Here is a 10,332-nt window from a genome sequence, read left to right as displayed (position 1 = left end):
ACCCATGACCGGCTGTGCTCTAACATGCAGCACCTGCAGGTGATGAAGTCAAGTCAACTGAATTCTCCCAGCAGCTCATCCTCCCCTCCGTGCCCTAGTTCTACCTAGAAAGCTGCTGCCGGTCTTAGCCCACTCTTCCTAACTAGCACATGCCACAGAGAACTGAAGACAACTGTGAAGATGGAGGGTCAGTTACTCAAGTTCTGCAGGACAGAAACACCCCAGTTACCCAGGAAGACAAGCAAAGGGCCACCTTGTCTCAGGACTAACCCTCTGCTCTAATTCCTCGGACTGCTATGGCGCCTCCAGTGGTCTTGACTGGTACAGCAAGCCTCAGTTGGGCAGGTATACCTAGGGATGGCAAGTCAGAATGCCCAGGTTTCCCATCAGCTCTAAAACCCTGGCTGAAATTCAACTTTTGCCTCTATTTAATTATTTTTTACTGAAAGTTCTACATAATACAGAATACAATTAAGACTAAGACTCTCCCAAAATGTTTTTTTACGATTTGTTTATTTTTATTGGAAAGGCAGACATACCAAGAGGAGAAGAGACAGAGGAAGGTCTTCCATCTGATGATTCACTCCCCAAGCGGCCGCAACACCTAGAGCTGAGTCAATCCGAAGCCAGGAGTCTCTTCTGGGTATCCCACACGGGTGCAGGGTCCCAAAGCTTTGGGCCGTCCTCGACTGCTTTCCCAGGCCACAAGCAGGGAGCTGGATGGGAAGTGGGTTGCCAGGATTAGAACTAGCGCCCATATGGGATTCCGGTGCATGCAAGGCGAGGACTTTAACCACTACACTATCACGCTATGTTCTTAAATAGAGGAAAACAAATTGGCAATTGTAATAGTAACTGATGGGGACAATTCTGGAATCAGGACCTCATGAAGAAGTCACTTTGGTATGTCTTTATGAGGAGATGAAATAGAGCTGGAGTCAAAACTTCAACCTCCATCAAAACTCCTGACAAACTCACCCTAGTTTACTCCACCAGTCCTTGATGGAGCTGTGGCCAACTCGATTTGAAGTGTCCTCAGATAACTGTAAATAAGCTCTTCCAGAACGCTGAAGGAGAGCCAGAGAGCGCAGGAGTGTGGTCAAAACTGCATAAGCTAGGATGAGCATCTCCAGCTACAGGGCCAACCTTGCCTGTGGTACCTTGCCTGTGGTGCCTGACGGCCCATGAGTAACCAGGCTCTGTGCTCCTCAAAGGCCATTTCACAGCCAGCTGAAAATTCCTGCCAGTGCTGTGCTGCAAGGATAGAAGTGCTGCTGGCCACTCAATGCTAAGGATCATGACTATCTGTGTTGCCCACGGCACATGGACTGACATGCACTTCTGATCCTGACCTGATGATGTATTGACATCAAATGGCATTTCCTCCGGGATTACTTACTTCTGAATCACACCACAAAAAGTGTCTCTGACTGTGGTCAATTTTGACGACAGAGATTTGCAATACTCCTGGCTCTCCTGACAATCACTCTTTGCGAATGAAATGTAAAATCATCTTTCCTGGATCACAGTATCCAGCCAGCATACAGCAGGTGTCTAGAAAGCAGGAAGAGAGTGACAGCAGCAACAGCTGGGTTGGAAGTGACACCCTCAAGTCCTGTCGAGCTAGACTGCAGAACCACCTGCATGGTGCAAAGTCCAGGGCAGGGAGTGCATCCAGTGTGGAGACTGTGGGCACTTCTGTGATGGGCTGCAACTCCTACTGGTTAGCATGGGGGTATGCCTGACTGGAGGCAGCAGCACCCACTGGCATGTGTGATGGAGGCTGAAGTCAGTTGGGTTGAGTTAGGCTTCAATGCCCAATAATGTGTGTGAAAGCTGAATGGGTGCGGGACAGGCCAGATCTGCAGGCCACTGCACTGACAGGCACAGGACCAAATCTGGGCCTGTCCAGTTGGGCTTATTGAAGATTGCTCTGACTGGACTGTAGCTCCCCCTGGTGTTTGTGAAGATCTAATGTGTGGTGGACAGGGCTGGGCTGGGCCACAGCAGCCATAGTTAAGCAGAGGAAGGAGAACAAATTGATCAACTACCCCAGCAAAGTTTGAAAACAAGTTTTTGGGAAATGGAGACTCTGAGGTGGCCTGTGTAGGCCAATGGACCTTAGAAAGACTTCCTCATTCTTTGAGCAGCGATGTCTACAGCAACTCAGAACTATCAAAACCACTTGAGAGGAACCCACAGAACACACTTCACAATGGGGACCCTGGGATGACATTGGGTAACCGTTCCTCATCCACAGCAACTGAGGCAGTTGGGAGGCTGGGCATGGTTCTCCTCTTATTTGATTCCCTTCCCCAGATACAGGAAGAACAAAAAGAAAATGTGTAAACATTGGTCTCACTCACTTTCCCCTGATTCTCGACCTTTCCCACCCTGCTCAATTGTGTAAATATCACCAAAAATCAAATAAAACAGCTATAATCCTGAGAGGGGAAATAAATTGATGCCCCATGGTCTGGCTACTAACCACGTCCCCCGGGGCCGGGCCATCAATCTGCGGTCTTCTGGCCCAAGACCCCTGCTATCCTTCTTAGCACCACTTTCCCCTCTCTAACATAAAAAATGCCCCATATACATATATATATATACATACTCAGTAAAAGGCCTTCAACCCAATGGCATGTCTTGCTCCCATTCCAGAAGTTTCCATAGGACCAGTGTCTCTACCCTTACTCCCCATCCTTGCCTCATTGCTGAACACTTTGCAATACATCCCGAATTTTGCCCCAGTCTCACATAGGCCCCATCCATTGGGCCTCTCACACGTTCATTCATCTCTTACTCCCTAAAATAGTCCCCACCAAACATTCGAATTAGTGACACATAGTCTTCCTTAACTGTTACCAAGCACCTAAAATGACATGATCTAAACTGGGATGGCATGAGCAGATTGTTGTTGGTGAAGGAATTCCTCATCGCCAGTAAAAAAGATGGCTAGGAAACAAATTCAAAGACAGTAATGGGCAGAATTTAAAATGGTTCTGCAGACTTGGCATTGCAAATGTGGGCCATGGAGCATGAAAGGAGGGCATCTGCTAAACACAGGAGGGAAGGAGTGATGCTCCAGGGAATTGCACTGGAAGCTGTCCAGGACACCAACAATCTAGTTGGCACAGGGAGAGCAATTCCTCAATGCATCACACCTTGGTGCTGCCCTGGCACAGTGGTGACCTGGGTTCATGCTGAGTTCAACTCTTGCCATTCAAACACACGCAAAAGATACTCAACAATGGAGTGGGCAGCTGGGTGATCGACTTGTACCACAGAGTCGGCAGAGAGAAGTGACGATGGGAGGCAGCTGACAGAGAGGAAGGCAGGCACCACAAGTCGCAGGTCTCTGAGATGAGGCAGAGGTGTGGAGCAGAAACTGTCATCACAGCAGGTATTCACAGCTGTTCTTTCAATAAAGGAGCAGTCAGGGATGCTGTGGGAATGGAGGAGGGCAGCTCTGGCATGGGACATCACAAAACGGAGCAGAAAAAGATTCAGGAAATGATAGTTGTAGTTGGCTGCAAGCACTCTTCCTACACCCTCAGACAGACAGACAGAGCCTAAGCCTGGCCACATTCCAAGCCCTCCCCGCGCCAGGACCCCTGACCCATGGGACCTTACCTAGCACTGCTTCAGCCTGGCCTCACCCTTCCATGTGTCCCTGCACTTAGCGTTAATTTCAATATGAATAGACCCAGGTAGAGTCAGGATTTGCATCTCACTAAACTCCTGAACTCTTACACACACCCTGCCTGTGAGGTCCACACAGATATCAGCCAACTTGCCATCTACCAGCCTGCACCTGGAACAGCTGGTGATTCTCAACTACAGGCTGTCTCAGTGGGAGTAAGGACTAAGTGAGGCTACGTCGTTGAAACCTGGTGCACCACTTCATGAACAAGTGCCAGGGGCTGATGTCAGTGGTGTGAATCTGAGTTGCACTGCAGGCTGCCTCCCTTGGAGCTGAAGGCAGTGCTCCTAAATCCAGTGTGTCAGCTGTTGGCTGACAGCTACCGGTCTTCTCAGCCCCAGCTCTACTCCACTCCCATTTTCCTGCAAACTCGCTAACTCCTGAACACTCCCAGATTCCTGCCCCTGGTGCCCCCTCATTTGACTCTCTCTTACCCAGTCAGCCCCTCCAGCTCTCCGATCCCCCGAAACAGGTACCTTGTGAGAGGCAGGTGAAGAAGGGCCTCAGTGTGTCCAGCAGTGGCTCAGCTTCTGCTGCACGGTCACTTGAATGTCTCCTTGTCCATCTGACAGTCCTACAGCTGATCCAGCACAGCCTGGTGTGCCCTCTACTCCTTCTCCAGTGCTCTCTGACTCTGGGCCAGCTGCTCTTCAGAGGCCTGCAGGTCCTTTTCCATCTGCCGCAACTGGACAGATCAGAGGTGGAGCTGCTCCTGAGGCTGCTGCTGGAGGTGGCTTCCAGTACCCTGCTCAGCTGCTAGGACTGCTAAGACATTTGCTGATCTGCGCAGCCACAAGGAGGGCATTAGGAAGGCTGCTACAGCCACACACATGAGGCCTGACACTGCACTGTCGGATCCCTATCCTGTATCTTGCTTTGATGCTCACCACAGGGCTTAAATATGACCTCTGACCAACGAAAACTTGGTGATTAGGGTAGACAGGGTGCATGGCAGCACATAATATGGGGAACTGCTCTGACCAGCAGACCCAGTAAACATGGACAGGGAGGGTCTGGGGATGAAGCACTGACAGGAGACCAGTGATGGAAGTCTCTGAGCAGTTTCCTCTTATTGCTCCTGCACCTCTCCCCCACATCCTCTTTTAGCAGGATATTGGATACAGATGAGTCCAATTAGTCTAGGTGTTCTTAGCCACAAGCCCAGTTCCTGTTCACACCCAAGCAAACGAGCACTTAATCAACCCCTTAGCCCACAACAGGGAAGCAGCCCCAAATAATAGGATGTGAGGGATATGCCTGTGGGCTACACTTAGCAAAGGTAGGTGAGGGTGGGAAGAGTACAAGATGAGTTGGAATGGTATAAGTAGGGAGCCAAGGTCAGCCATATTCATATTGCATGCCCAGGCCAATGGCAGCCACCCCAAAAATAGGCAGATGAAGAGCAGGCCCAGCAGGAGGTACGGTGAGCAGCCATGGCATTCATAGAAGGAAGAAGGAAACCTGAGGGACTGTGCTGCAAGTGGATTGACTCTGGGGTCCACATTCCCAGGAGATGCCTTCCAAGGCAAGGGGTGGGACAATTGCTGGCCAGTCTGTTTGCAGCTGCATTTTGAAGGTAAAGATTAACGGTGGGGGCTCCATGCAATAGCATAGTAGTTAAAGTGCTCGTCTTGAAAGCACCAGGATCCCATACAGGCACCAGTTCTAATCCTGGCAACCTGCTTCCCATCCAGTTCCCTGCCTGTGGCCTGGGAAAGCAATCAAGGACAGCCCAAAGCCTTGGGACCCTGCACTTGCGTGGGAGACCTGGAAGAAGCTCCTGGCTCCTGGCTTTGGATTGGCTCAGCTCCAGCCGTTGTGGCTGCTTGGGGAGTGAACCATCAGATGGAAGATCTTCCTCTGTCTCTCCTTCTCACTGTATATCTGCCTTTCCAATGAAAATAAATGTTTATTAAAAGAAAAAGACCTAGGGCTGAGTTTGGTCCTGGTTAGGTCTATGGAAGGATCATTGCCTGGCCAGCAAGTGGTTACCCTAGGACCCTAAGCTCCCACCCACCACAGGCACTCTCTGCCCCAGGAGACCTGTCACTATGCCCTCCCAACCACATCCCGGCAAAATCCCAAACAGTTAATTGACTTGTTCTCCATGGAGCCTCCTGTTAACTGTTCATCGCTGAGTGCCTATGGACCCGGACAACACATCACAGACTGAGGTGAAGGTTTCTAGGTTGGACAGGAAGGAGAGCTGCATGCTAGGGGAGCACCCTGGAGGCTGAGGCCCTGACTGCTGGGTGCTGAGGGGAGAAAGAGACCAAGAGGAAGGCTGATTGGAGGCACCTCACCCTGACAACAGGATTTTGGCCTGGACATGCCTTTTTCCGCACCTTGGTGGTGGACGACTGCTGCCTTTTCTGCTCTGGGCATCCACTGCTGTAGTATAAGTGCCTCACTCCCTCCCAGAGCTCCCCTACCCACCCACAGGTGTCCACAAGTATCCCAGGTGAACCCAGGGGACTAAGGGGCAGCTCCCACACGGAATGAAGCTGTTTTTTCATCTGCCCATCAGATAGAACCCAACACCCATTATCCCTTCACTGAACTCAGCCAGCACCTAAAGTGCTTCTTGGAGCAGCTACCAGAACCAGCCCCAATACCCTGTGTCACCAGATTTCCATTAAGGTTGAGTAAACAGGAACTTTGCCCTCATGAAATCCCTTTGCATCACTCTCCTCAAAATTCCTGAGCACAAAATGCTAGAAACAGGTTTCCACCAGGGCAGTGTACCTAGGAAGCCTCAGAAAGTCTATGGACTCCAGTGAAGTTTGGGGGTGGGGAGCAGAGATGGGAGGTGGTGTGGTGCAGAGAGCCTGGGAACTCCCACACGTCTTTGATCCCCAGGTGGCAGAGGGGGTTAGTGCTATGGCACCAAGTTGGCATGCTAGCAGGTTGTGTTGGTGGACTGAGCTTGTGGACTCATTAACATGCCTGAGTTCCAGCTGGGCAGAGGGACACAATCCCTGGCCAGCACGTGTGCTGAGGGATGGGCTCTGGAGCCCCAAGTAGGCAGGCAGAGCTCCACACCAACACAAAACCCCACCAGAAGATGGACTTGGGGAAAGCATGTGCTCACATGCACAGAAGCTGTGGATTGGTCAGGAAGGGTACATGAGATGTGTGGGAGGGGGGACCAATTAGGAAGTACACTGCAGGTGAGGAGTGACTTCTGGGGGGACTTCTGCTCCCCTCCCTCTACTTGCAGATAAGTGAGGAGGTAGAGGCCAAGCAGTTTGGAGTAAAGAAGCTAGAACACATTTGAAGGTCAGACAGATAAGCCTGTCCATGTGTGAGACCTGAGCTGGGCTAGATAGCCTTGACCACCACTGATCACAACCCACTGGCACACTCTAAAGTTAGGGCTGGGGGGCCTCCTTGGCAAGGCTAGATCACAGTACCCACCAGTGAGTGTCAGAACAGGGGACAGTTCACATTAGGTGACAGTAACCAGCATGCAAGAGAACCAGGTCTAGGGGCAGATACTGTGGGGGATATGCGGGTCATCCCTGTGGGACCACAATATTCACTGGTTTGCTCAAGAACTGTGTAGGGTAATAGGCTGAGCTAGGCATGACCACGGAACCCCAAACACTCATGGGCACTGGGTGTGGGAACAGGTCAGGCTGGCCCAGGCTAAAGCACACCCAGTAACGGGTGTGGGGCTGTCCAGGCCACAACATCCACTAGCACACACAGAGGCTGAGACAGAGGGGCAGACTGTGCCAGCTAAGAGCCTAGCACCCAGTAGCACATGTGAGGTCTGAGTCTGGAAGTCGGCCTGGTGGGCTAACATGCGAGACTCCCTGGAGGGCCATAGCTCCTGCTGGAGAGCACATGAGTCAGTGCTGAGTGTTGGTCAGGCCAGGTAAGACTACTCTACTTGTCAGCAAGTGTACTTGTCAGCAAGTGTGCGGGCTGATTCTGGGGATTTCAGGGTGTGGGGCAGGCCATGTAAAGCTGGGGAAAACCTTAGCACTCTGGCAGAGACAAAAGCCACAAAATTTACTACCACACACACAAGCCAAGACAGAAGGAGTAGACTGTGCTGGGTAAGGGCCTAACTCCTGCTGGCACATGTGAGATCTGGGTTTAGGAGTGGGCCTCTTGGGGAACTTCAGGGAATCACCTGCTGGGCCTTAGCTCCTGCGAGAGAGTACATGAATCAGTGCTGAGTGTGCAATACTGCTCCTCTTGTCAGCAAGTGTGTGAGCTAGTTTGGGAAGATAATGGGTAGGGAGGGGGTGGACCAGGGGCAAGCCAAACCTTAGCACACTGGCATGTGCAGGAGCCAGGATGGAGTACAGGCCAGGCTGGGCTAGGTTATCACATCTACCAGACTACGTGAAAGCCAGGAACAGGGAAAGACTAGGTAAGGCAGGACTGGGCTGAATCACCCACAAGCAAGAGTTGGTACTGGGGGTGGGCTGGGCCAGGCCAGGCTGCAACTGTTGGCAAAGACCAAGAAAGGGAATGAGCTATGCCAGGCAGCGTCAGAGAAACCATCACCACGTACAAGATATATAGCTGGGAGCAGGCCTGGTCAGGGGGCTAAGGGCAGGCCCCAGCTGGGTTGCAGTTCGTAATGGGGAGCATGAGAGCCAGAGTACGGGTGGTGAACTGGGCTGAACATTGCTGCAGTATACCTTGCCATGGGCATAGATGGATCTGTGATGTGTCAGACTGAGCTAGGCTCCAGCACACACTGGTGCTCGCGGGAGACAGGGTGGGTATAGAATAGGCTGAGTTACGTCTCAGCCTAGGTTCAGCCTGCTGAACCACATGAGAATTAGGTCTGGGGTGGACCAGGTGCAGCTGTGCTGTAGAACCCAATAGTAGGGGTCACAATAGGAATGGGCAGGTCTGGCAAGGCTGCTGTTCCTCTCAGCACAGGAAGTTGGCCCGGTCAGGCTGGGTCAAGCACTCAACGGTGTGTGAGACCTGCCACTGGGACGTGACCTGATAGAGAAGCTGGGCAACTCCTCTGTCAGGACACAGTCCCTGCATGTGAGCACAAGAATCAAAATTGGGAAAGCCTAGACCAGAGCAGATTACACCACCTGACACTATACATGTGGGTGAGGCCTGGATGCCAGGCTAGGCCAATTCATAGCACTAACTGGCAGTTGTGAGAACCAGGACAGGGTGCAGGGCAGGTCATATTAGACCACAAAACCAGCCAGTTCAGCTGTTGAGCAGGTGGGAGTCAGTGAGGGGGTAGAGCTTTGGAGAAGTGCTCATAGACAATGATGATTTCCAAATTTAGAGTCTTATCGAGCAGCAGAAGGGGGCAGGGCTTAGGGGACTGGAGGTGGTAACCCTTCTCTGAGCTCCAGCCCCAAAAAGCTCCTGAAGGAAAATGGGCCCAGGAACCCTGACCAGGACAAAGACACAGCTCATGAACTCTTCCACCTGCAGGCACTTTGAAAAGGTGATTCCTCCAACACACTTCCCAGACAAGACTCCAGGCTCTCCTAAAGTAGGTCAGATTTCTTACTGCCCCCATCACCAGAATCACCCTTCAACTGGGGGGGGACCATGTTGACCCAGTCAAGCCCCTCCTGCTACGGGAAGATCTCAGCAGTGACAAGATCAAGCACCAGGACATGCCCAGCAGGCCTGTTGCTCCAATGCCCCTCGGATCTCCATCACCAATGCCCTCCACCAAGCTGTCCTTGGTGACCACCCTGCCCACCACGGCTGTCACTCACTGCCATCATCCCCCAAGCTCCCTTGGAACATGGAGACTCTACTGCCAGGTCCCAGACCTTCTGCCTTGGCACCCTCAGTTGAGAGCATGGGGTGTGACGGAAGCAGTTCCAAGGTTGCCTCTGGCTGTGGCCACACACAATTTCATCAGCTCTTGATCTTCTGCCTCCCAGCCCCAGGACACCAGCACAGCTCATTCCCTGAACAACAAACCCCCAGCTGTGCAGATGAAATCCCCACAGGCCTGGCTGTGGGACCCTGGCACCATACTCAGCACAACCTGGTTCAGGCAGTCGCCCTGGAATGACAGAACCCTCGCTGCCATCTGCAGCTCCCCAGGATCCAACGACAGGCTGCACTATCCTGGTTGCCACCTTGGCCCCTTCAGCCAAAAGTCCTATCCATGTGCCCACACCCATGCTAGCTGTTACACACCACTACAACCTCAACTGGGAGAAGAGCAGTCTCTTCTGCCACCGAGGGTACCAGGCCAAGCCATGCATATCCAACCTGCAGCTGCCAGGGACACGCTTCTAGCAGTAGGACCTCAGAGCCCTTAGGATTCCATCTTTGATTTCAGGACATGCCTGTGAGCACAGAGTGCCAGTCCTGGCTGGGCTGACCAGTTCTTCTCCCTAAGTAGGAGACCTCAGAGTGGCCTCAAGGCCAGACCACTTGGCCAACACAACACCTGGGCTCACTTTCTCACAGGGCTAATCCAACCACACACTGCATTACAAACACACAACATTAACACTTCAAAATTCATTAAAACAATTCCATTCACATAATCTGGCTGGCTCCAGGCTGCCCTCATCCACTCAGCTCGTGGAACATACTTCCCACCCACACTCCATGCCACCAGGACAGCTTCTTGGCCAAGGTGTCCACAGTCCCTTCTAGAAGCT

The 10,332-nt window shown here is 52.1% G+C and overlaps 1 pseudogene; it reads left to right on the top strand.

Moving 5' to 3' along the window:
• The first annotated feature begins 296 nt into the window (after positions 1 to 296).
• On the top strand, positions 297 to 9,961 carry LOC121144939 (annotated as a pseudogene).
• The last annotated feature ends 371 nt before the right edge of the window (positions 9,962 to 10,332 follow it).

Source organism: Ochotona curzoniae, unplaced genomic scaffold (genome assembly GCF_017591425.1).
Source record: "Ochotona curzoniae isolate NIBS_2020 unplaced genomic scaffold, NIBS_Ocur_1.0 scaffold_3208, whole genome shotgun sequence".
In the NCBI taxonomy this organism is placed as follows: domain Eukaryota; kingdom Metazoa; phylum Chordata; class Mammalia; order Lagomorpha; family Ochotonidae; genus Ochotona; species Ochotona curzoniae.
The sequence above is the reverse complement of the archived record's forward strand: the minus strand, read 5'-3'. Positions and strand labels throughout refer to the sequence as shown.